General features: G+C 35.3%; 1 long non-coding RNA gene across 1 annotated transcript; it reads right to left on the bottom strand.

Moving 5' to 3' along the window:
• Nucleotides 1–14: 14 nt before the first annotated feature.
• On the bottom strand, nt 15–1,198 carry LOC149094982 (uncharacterized). The gene is made up of 2 exons (XR_016201065.1): nt 1,161–1,198; nt 15–996 (listed from the first exon to the last, which is right to left on the bottom strand). It is a non-coding gene; the product is annotated as an uncharacterized LOC149094982 (long non-coding RNA).
• Nucleotides 1,199–10,128: the final 8,930 nt, after the last annotated feature.

The raw sequence follows: 10,128 nt of genomic DNA, 5'->3' as shown, positions 1-10,128 counted from the left end.
AATGAAACAAAAAATCAATTTTTTTAATCAATTTATTTATTGTATATTTAGGTTGTAGTAATATAATGAATGAAAAGGTATCTATTATCATAATTATTGTAGCTGTTTAGTTAATGGCAGTTTAGCTTGCAACAAGTACAATTATTGATTGTGAAAACATTTTTACAAGGAATTATAACAAATCAATCAAGAATCAAGGGACTATTTTGTTAGGGTTAACTTGATCATCTTCATCATTGTCATCTTGGTTTCAAACGTTTCAGTATTTTTTGATTTTAGAGCTCAGAAGTTTACATTCTGGCGATTATTTCAATCTTATGTATTGATAACCAGAAAAGGGGAATTAATTTGGCAATATTGTAAATGTACTCATTCATCTTACCTCAAAATTAAACTGAAAAACATCAATACTAAAATTGACTCATGATTTAGATATTTAAATATTGATTATTTATCGATTGAATGGAAAAAATAATTACAATTTATTGGTACAAAAAAACCTTTCTGATCGGTTACTCTTGATTCGAGGTAAGATTAATTTTTGCTTCACTTCGCTATTAATTTCCCCTTTTCAATGTTAATAACTAAATCTAATTGTCGACTAATAATATTCTAACTAATTGATTGATTTATACTTAAATGATACTAACATTCAAGTTATATGTGTATTGTTTATGTTTGATTGCACTACTAATATTGCTGGGTATTTAAGCTGAATTTTTACCTGTTGAGGATTGAAACATTTAAATTGGTTACATTGATTTTTCATGCTAGTAGCTGGATAAGGTTAGGTAATTGACAATCATTAGATGAAAAAGGTTTGGAGGATTCACTGATTGTGTAAGAAATTGAGATTGAAGGTGATCTTCATAAGTATACATTGTTGTGTGTAATGTATGTAAACATTAAGGATAAAAGGGTTTTTAACCAACCTGGCATTAGGTAAAAATGGATGACAATGAATATGAAAGAGGAGCAAGAATGGATGTGAATGTACTTTAACATAAACCATGAATATCATGAATAAATATGGATGAAAAGAAAAGAGATAATCTCGATTATTTTGACACATTTGACAGTTTGTTTGACTTGAGATTGGGAAAGGCTCATTTAAGGTGTGAAAGCTTTTGTTGGTAATAAATTTATTATTATAATGTTACCTAAACGATGATGGCGATACACAGATGATGTTGATTGTAAAACTTAATGAACTTTACTATTCAGAGTTCCAACTTGAACTGTCTATTTTATTTAATATCATCCGTATATATCTTACATAAGTTAAATCCTCATACATAATTCGATCGATAATCGATAAGGGTGTATTCCTTAAATCTAATACATAAAATCTAATCAACTAAAGTTTGGGTGGGTTACATATACCGGCCGCCATTCTGAACAGCCACTGTTCAGTTACAATAATAGTGTGGAATCTTGGAAAGTTAATCTGTTGTTAGTTGATTGGTCCTAATCTTTGAAGATGAATGCCATCCCTCAAGCTCTATAAGAGGAGAGTTTATCTCCGCTCCTATGGTATATGAAATTTCACCTTTAGAAGATTTGCTCCTGAGTATGATCCCACTTAAACTTTTAGGATCTTCATTTCCACACTTGCGACAGCAGTTTGGTCCAACTCCGCAGAATTCAAGTTGGTAAGTCTCTTCTTCTGTGAGGGGAGGACCAAGACAACATCCTTTGTTTTTCGTTGGATTGTCTGGTCGGAATTTTTTACAACATCCCTCATAATCGGACTTGTGGATTGGTATACAGTCGTATTCAGTGTTCCACTCTTCGCAACACCATTTGCAAATGATTACAAATTGACTATGAAGACGATTAAATGAACTATCATCTAATTCATATCTTGTGGGATATTCTTCGAAGTCCAAAGGGGGAATTGAGAGAGTAGTACGAGCAAGTTTGGAGTAGTATTCATAGAACTTGCTTATCTTTGCATCACTGGCCAGGATAAACTGTTTCTGATTATGATTTGTTGGAGTACCTCTATGGCAAGGAATTTTCGTCATGGAAGACTGTATCCAAGATTTTTCAAATCTGCTGACCGGAGAGAAAGGAACAACATCGACGAAAGCAAAATCATAAGGTTCTGGTGGATCGCTACAATCTTCAAGATAATCATACTCGGGTTCGACATGTGCATGTCTAACTTGGCATTGGGATTTGACTGACTGTGCAAATGCAGACTCATTAGCATCATGGAATGAGCCGTCGATTGCATGGTCCATACTGACAAAGAGTCCTAAAGCAGCGTAGTCCGCATTATCTGCAAATTCCTCATAAGAAATTTTCTTGAGTCCACCTTGAAAAGGACAACAGAAGGAATAGGAGGCACCTCCAATAATGCCAACATACTGGATGGTTCCGTCCCAAACTGTATTTTTGAGACCCAAGTCACTAGCATAATGTATTATATATTGCCAGAATACTATGCTTTGTCTACTTCGGTTGCAGAATGGAATGAATGCCTTGTAAGATTTGTCATTCATCTCGGGGCCTTTATTGTAAGATAAAGAGGTTTTGTTAATTGGATTTAGGATAAGGGAATTACAATGATCATTATGTTCAATAGAGTTACATTTATAGTATTACAATTTTTAGGAATAAAACTAAGGATCTAATACAATATACCAGCCGCCATTCTGAACAACCAATGTTCAGTTACAATATTATTCAGATGGTTCAATACCTAGAATATTTAGCTTAATCTTTGACTTTTGGGTTACAGGGATATCTATAGGTAATACGGTAATAACAGTTGGTTTAAAACAATATTGGTGCTGTCTGAGAAATTTAGTATCATCTAACAGAGTATGGTCTAACCTCAAGATCGCACCAACTTTACAACCAATAGTTTCCTCGATCTTTTGTCTTAAAACTGCACCGGACTCAAGTAAGGACAGGTTATTAATTTGAAATGTTTTATCTAGATATTTAATGGTAAATTTAGTGTACTTTCCATGCGGGTTATTAACACTGTTCATGGGATTGGATGTAGATGGTATTGGTACCATGGAATCACTATGTGGTCTGGCTAATTCTAATTGGATTACTTTATTTTCTAATTCTTTTATTCTTGTTTCTGATCCTGCTGTAATTTGTTTTCTGAGGGTATTTTCTAAGGTTAATTTCTTAATTTCTTCATCTTTAGATTTAAGCTCTGCTTGGTTAGAAATGAGTTCCTCCATGCAATAACTTGAATGTATTTCTTGATTCCAATTTTTGGAAGTGCATCTCGTGCAATTTTTAATATTATGGGGGCAAGTATTTGTGTGTGAATCGAACTTTTCGTTGTCTATAATTTCTCTACATGTAGGGAATCCACAATATACTTTTAATTTATTCCATTCTTCTATTGATCTAGGACCCAACTTGGGCCTCTGTATACATCTAAGTGTCTTCCTACAATTCGGACATGGTTTAAACTTTTCACCAGCCTTTTTGGTAAGATCATAAGCCCTTAAGCAGGTATTGGGACACATGCAAACTCTACAAAAGTTACAGGTATGTTCACTAGAATGATTTGAAATTAATTCTGAGCATATGATGCAAGTGAAGTCCTTGTATGCTTCTGAATCTACAAAATCTCTCATAACTTGAGGTTCAGGAGCTTGTTCCATAATGGATAATATTGCTGGATTTGGTGGTGTTGGTGGTCTATTGTACAATGCGTCAATGTCAGCGTCAGCCTCAGTGTCAGAGTCAGTGTTAGCGTCGGAAGTTGGAGGATTCCAATTGGACCAATTCAGCTCACGGTGAAATCTTCTTTGCCAGTTCGATGAATTGAAGCGAGAAGTGGATGGAAGCGGACCAGAATTTCGATTGGAAGAAGTATTTCTAACACTAATACGTCTACCTCTACCAATAGCGTGACCTTGCCAATCCATCGGATTGTAACGAGAAGTGGATGGGACTGGATCTGAATTATGACGGGAGGTGGATGGAACTGGATCTGGATTATCACGGGAGGTGGATGGAACTGGACCTGGATCTGGATCCGAACTTAGGTCAACAAATACTGGACTTTGTGGTCGTGGTCGTAGACGATCTTGGTACATGTCGAATAATCTAGATTTGGATAGAATTTATAATATAATTAGATATTTGAATAACAGCTAATGTAATCTAAATTAGATGCTAAATCCATTAGGTCTAAGTTATAATTAATATTATAGTATAACAGCAAAGAGCTCATTATTCAACTAATACAGAGAGCTCAGTGGAATCGATATAGGTGCTAACTGCGTTTTATAATCTTGGTAGTTCGAATCTGGAACCATGTTTACTGCAATAACGGGTTTTTTAATGCAAAATAATATCGTGTTGAACAACTTCGATATTATCAGTAGCATTATGCATACGGTTATGACACCCAATAAAACTGTTATTAGGCTTCTTTTAATCCAAGATAACCATGATTCATCGCGTTGAATTTCTGTTTTATGTTGTATTATCAGTTCTTCCAACAGTCCAAGATCATAGGGTTTTTCCTCGACAACCGGTCTAATATTTGTTAACTTCCAGTTAATCAAATTAGAAATAGGTGTCATTTCAAAATGTTCCAACGTGGCAAGCTCACTAAATGGATAAAGTTGACCATCGATGGAAAAGTTCTGATCCATTGAAACTTTAGTAATCTCATTCGAACACGGTCCAGTACTTCCATATTGAGTTAAATTATGGCCAACACAATAGACATAATAGTAATCATTAACAATCTTAATCTGGGGTTTCCTTATTTTGAATTTAGTTGCTTCAATACAGTTTTCCTTCTCCCAGAGTTCCACTCCTTTCGATACGTCACAATAATTGGGGAAGTGAATCAAGTATTCTTCTTTTAATTCGTCAGCTTCAATACTACACATTTCTTTTGAAGTTAAATTAACAGTGACATACTGAGGTCCTTTGTACTTCAACAAACATACTGAACCATTATTTTTCTCAAGTAACGTGAACGGGTCTGCTTTCTTAACAATCAAATCAGTGGCTATTTTTGCAACTCTAAATGTGAATTGCAAATAAGTCTCTTCTGATGTTTGATTTTCTTTCTTAATAACTCGACATTTTGCATCTGACACCTTCGTTAATAGGCATGTTTTCCCACATGGTAAAGTAACGTTGAAAAAGTCAAACGTTGAAATCGGAATGGTTTTATTCGTCTGAATGGCCTTCATAGTTTCTTGCATGACTGAGATTAATCTATTCACTTGAAAGGATATGTCAGCTGCTCGGAATGAATTCTCGTAGGCACTATGCTCTAGCTGGGCGACTCTTATCTTTAAGTCTGCTAATTCGCTTGACATATGCATCATTTTTGCTTGATGCGCCTTAAGAGCATTTGAGATTTCGGTGAGAGCATCGTTGGTAATCTGATCTACTGTTTTTGAACCTCCACTGAAGCTATTGATCAATGCACTTGTACCAACAATCATGATAGAAGAGATAAAAATCACGGCCATCAAACCACCGTCTCTTTTGTGTCTCGACGAAACTTCATTTTGACTACATAGCTTTTCAACTGTTTGCATCTTTTCTTTGATGTATTTTAAACAAGTTTGTCTTGCGATGTAGAAAATATCATTCACATGCGTATATTGAAAGCAAATCTCATCCGCTTTATTATAACATTGAGTACGATTTCCCTTTTTGATGAATTCTTTACAGCCTCGATAAGTTTTAAGTGGTTTAAGTGAAGCTCCCATAGTTAGTGGTGAACTATCCCAAATGTAACGTGGTTTAGTTTCCCACACTATTTCACAGTCTGTTGCATTATTTTGAGTGTCTTTCCAATCAATATTCACTTCGTCAAAGTAACTTTCATATTCAGGAATTTTCTTGCATGGATTTACAAGAGCAATGGTATGGTTGACTCGAATATACCCTCTCAAGTATTTATTATGAGTAGATTTCCATATTAGTGAGTCAGCAATGTTGATTGATTCACAAATATTTGTCATTAAAGGCAGGAAAAGTAAAAACAGTAAACTAGTTGATAATTTACTAGTCTTTTGACCACCAGAAGAAGATCTAGTCTCCTTAACAATATATGGTTTGATCTGGGATCCATGTACTCGTTTGGGTTCGTAACCTTCGTCCTGCTGTAAAAGATAGGTAGTTTCTCCTATCTTCTCTATAATTTTAAATGGGCCTTCATATTTTGATTCTAACTTATTGTTTCGCACTTGTTTTTCATACAATACTAGATCTCCTACATTGAAGGTCCTAAGTCTGTGTCTTTTTTCATAATTCTTAGTTTGCTTTTCCTTTGATTCATCTGAATTTATTCTTGCTAATTCTTTCACTGATGCCCATTCATTATTGATGAACTCTACATATTCAGTGAAATTGACTTCTTTATTTTCTGGGTTTAGTTTTAGATCTATTGGTAAGTTGGGTTCTCTACCATATAAAAGATAAAATGGTGAGTACTGGGTACTCTGATTTGCGGCGCTATTATAAGCTAAATTTATCAATGGCAGTATCTGAGTCCATCTCAAACGATTGGTTTCTTGACAGTAATGAGATAACATCTGAACAATCGTTCGATTCACTCTTTCTGTCAACCCGTTAGTCTGAGGATGATAGGTAGTTGACAGTTGCCATTTTGTGTTCATGAAATCTGCAATTTCTTTTATTGTGTCTGCAATAAAATTACGTCCTTGGTCACTAACGATCGTTTTAGGACAACCGTGGCGTGATAAAATGTTTTCAATTAAAAATTTTGCAGTGCTGATTGCATCCTTCTTTGCTAAAGCTTTCATCTCTACCCACCGAGTAAAATAATCAGTGGCCACAATGATGTATTCCTTTCCTGAAGAAGGAGGTAAAGGGCCAAGAATGTCAATACCAACTTTCTCAAATGGAACTGTGACATAGATTGGTTTTAATGGTGGAACTGCGTTCCCTATCCCTTTTTTATTAAGCTGGCATTCCTCACAAGAGTTAATGTATTTAGCAATATCTTTAGTCATTCTTGCCCAATAATACTTAGTCTTAAGCTTTGCATATGTCTGGTAGAGACCACAATGACCTGAAGTAGCGTCATTGTGATAAGATTGTAAAACCTTTTTGACTAAAGGTGTAGGTAAAACTGGAACCCAGTTAGTCCCTATATCTGTTACGATCTTTTTCTCAAGGATTCCATCTTTTATTCTAAAACTACGAATGATTCTATTTTTTACTCTAGGTTCTAATTTGTCAATATCATTTAGTTGTTGTATTTGGGCTTGTGTTGTTGGGTCATTTCTCTGTTCTTCAATAAGATTAATATTTTCCTCGTCCTGTTCACTAATCAAAAGAGCGAAAATATCATCGCCTTGTTCTTTATCGTCATCATCTATTTTATTGAATTGGGGATCATTGGTAGGATAACGACTTAAACAATCGGCGTCGGCATGTATTTTCCCAGATTTATAAGTTATTTTAAATTCGAAAGCTTGTAGCGTCATGGCATAACGCATTAGTCTTGGGGGTAGTTTAGTCTTGGATTTTAAGAAGCATAATGCACAATGATCAGTTACAACTTCGAATGTGATGCCTTCGAGATAATGTCTAAACTTCTCAAAAGCATATATTATAGCAAGACATTCTTTGTCTGAAATGGGATAGTTGATTTCTGCACCTCTTATTTGTCTGCTCGCAAAAGCGACAGGTTTCCATTTATTTTCGTGTTTTTGTAGTAGAATTGCTCCTAAACCTACATCAGAAGCATCAGTTCTCAACTGTGTTTCTAGCATGTGATTATAGTGCGCCAAAACAGGTGCTTTGATTAGACAATTTTTCAGGTATTCAAAAGCTTCTATTTGAGTTGGTCCCCAAATAAAAGGAACTTCTTTTTTAGTTAATTGGGTTAATGGTTGTGCTATTTTAGCAAAATCCTTGATAAATTTACGATAATAAGAGCAAAGAGCTACGAAGGCTCTAATATCCTTCAAAGTAATAGGGACAGGGAAATTTTTTACTGCTCTGATCTTCTCTGGATCAGGCTCTTGGCCAGCTGCACTAATAATATGTCCAAGATATAGAATTTTCTTCTTAAAGAAAAAGCATTTGTCTGGTTTTAAAGTCAAACCAGCTCTTCGCAAACTATCAAAGACAGCTTCTAATCGTTCTAAATGTTCTTTAATTGTTTTGCTAAAAACTATTATGTCGTCAATGTATACAAGACAACACTTGTACTTAAGTCCTCCAAGACAACAGTTCATCAGTCTTTGGAAGGTTGCGGGTGCATTACAAAGTCCAAAGGGCATTGTTACGTACTCGTACATGCCAAAACTAGTCACAAAAGCACTTTTTTGTCTGTCTTCAGGTGCAAGTTCTACTTGATGATAACCTGATCTTAGATCTAAAAGACTGAAATATTCAGAACCTTGCAAAGCATCCAGTGAAACATTTATATTTGGAATTGGATATGAGTCTTTTACAGTTATAGCATTTAATTTACGATAATCAACACACATTCTCCAATCACCTGTCTTTTTGCTCACTAGAACAACTGGTGAACACCAGGGGGAAAAAGAGTCGACTATAATACCATCTCTTAAGAGTTCGTTAATAATTTGTTTCGTTATTTCCCTTTTCTGTGCACTTTGCGAGTAGGGAGACTGTGAGATCGGGGCATGGTGACCTGTCTCAATTCGATGCATGAAAAGATTGGTTCTACCTAATTCTTGTGGTGTAACAGCGAAAACTTCTCTATAGTTATTGCATAACTGATACAATGCTTGCTCTACACCACCTGGAACATCTTTCTCAATATTTAATTCTAATTCAGGTATTTTTGATTTGTCAACAAGCGTTGTTATCGGTTCAATTTCTAATTCGACATCTTCGGTCAATTCTGGTAACTGATCTACATCAGAAGACACGAAATCATTCAAATCATTCAGTAAATCATTTAGATCCTCAGATTCAGTTGAAGTGTCCATTATTGGTTCACTGTCTGATGATTCTTCTTCGGTAGTAACTATTTCCACAACTGGTTCTGCCCTACCTATTTTTATCTTTCTATTTGCACAATCAATGTTTACTTGGGCTCTCGTCAGTAAATCTTGTCCTATTAGGACCTTGAATTTGCGTGGCAAGTTATTTACTACTTGCATCTTTGTATCTATTATAGCTATTTTTCGGCCGTCTGTAATTTTTAACTGGACTTTCACCTTTCCTAAAATTGGTAATGGCTTATTATTTGCAGCAAATGGTGTAGGACCTTTATATTTACTCACATTTAGGTTAAGTTCATGGACTAAGTCTTTAGTAATGAGAGATATTTCTGATCCTGTATCTAGCATTGAATCTACTTTGCAGCCATTAACTTTTACAAATTGTTGAATGAGATTTTGGTTGAGAAGGTGAACAACCGGATTAACAAATGTAGCTTCGTCTGATTCAATGCAATAGTCAGAGTCTACCTCTTCTTCAGATTTATCGTCTCGATAAGTGGTAATTCTTACTTGTGGAGCTTTGCCACGACCTCGACCTCTACCTCTATCTTTACTAGGTGGTCTACCTCTACGTTTGGGTGAGGGTGATCTCTCCTTTGTTTTACTCTTGTATTCAGAGCCTTTAGGTGGGTCCATTTTAACTTCAGGTTCTTTAATAGATATTGAAGGTCGATTTCTCCAATTATCAGGGTCAGCATTGTTTCTAGGGAAAGTTCGTTTTGCAAAAGTTTGATTACTAACACCTGGATTACCTGGAATAAAGTTTCTTGCCGCTGTCTGATAATTTTGATTTGCTTGTGAAATCACTCGTTGATAGTCTTGATTATATTGTGCCATGTTTGGATTATGACTAGTAGCTGGATAATTATTTAACCCTTGATTACGATTGCCATAATTATTTTGACTTATTTCGTTTTCAGACCTTTTAGCAAAATAGCATCGCTCTTCAGTATGCCCTAATCTCTTACAAATATTACATCTCTTGAGAGATTCAAATTTTTCCTTCATTTGTTGTACTTGCGTTTGCAGTTGAGTTATTTCTTTACTGGGTGCATCGAACGGTGTTGAGCAACTATGCATGGCTCGTTCAGCCAATCTAGCCGCTTCAACCAGTTCATGTAAAGTTTTCGGGTTTTGGAGAGCAATGCCGTATTTAATTTGTGGTAAC

This window comes from Tetranychus urticae, chromosome 1, assembly GCF_039701765.1.
Source record: "Tetranychus urticae isolate SD_2017Ah chromosome 1, NJAU_TeUrti_SD_1.0, whole genome shotgun sequence".
Taxonomy (NCBI): Eukaryota; Metazoa; Arthropoda; class Arachnida; order Trombidiformes; family Tetranychidae; genus Tetranychus; species Tetranychus urticae.
Note: the sequence above shows the minus strand (reverse complement) of the source record. Positions and strands in the feature narration are given on the sequence as shown.